This window comes from Penaeus monodon, chromosome 15, assembly GCF_015228065.2.
Source record: "Penaeus monodon isolate SGIC_2016 chromosome 15, NSTDA_Pmon_1, whole genome shotgun sequence".
Lineage (NCBI taxonomy): Eukaryota > Metazoa > Arthropoda > Malacostraca > Decapoda > Penaeidae > Penaeus > Penaeus monodon.
Window position 1 is genome coordinate 13102515 of NC_051400.1, and position 235 is coordinate 13102749.

Below are 235 nucleotides of genomic sequence, written 5' to 3' on the forward strand. Positions count from 1 at the left end.
AATGTGGGAAAAAGAGAAACGGCTAATAACATTTGATACAGAAATTGATCCTCATCTCATCCTGTTCATTAAAAAACTTAGATACTCCTCTCGATTCATATGATCATTTGCGATTGCAATTTAATTCAACCCCCAGCCGTGCGACATTCGGAGCTAACGATGATCATTAGCGGCTCTGGCGACAGGTGATCGTAGCAAAACAGGCCAATTCAAAAAAGTTGTGCTTTAGACATTC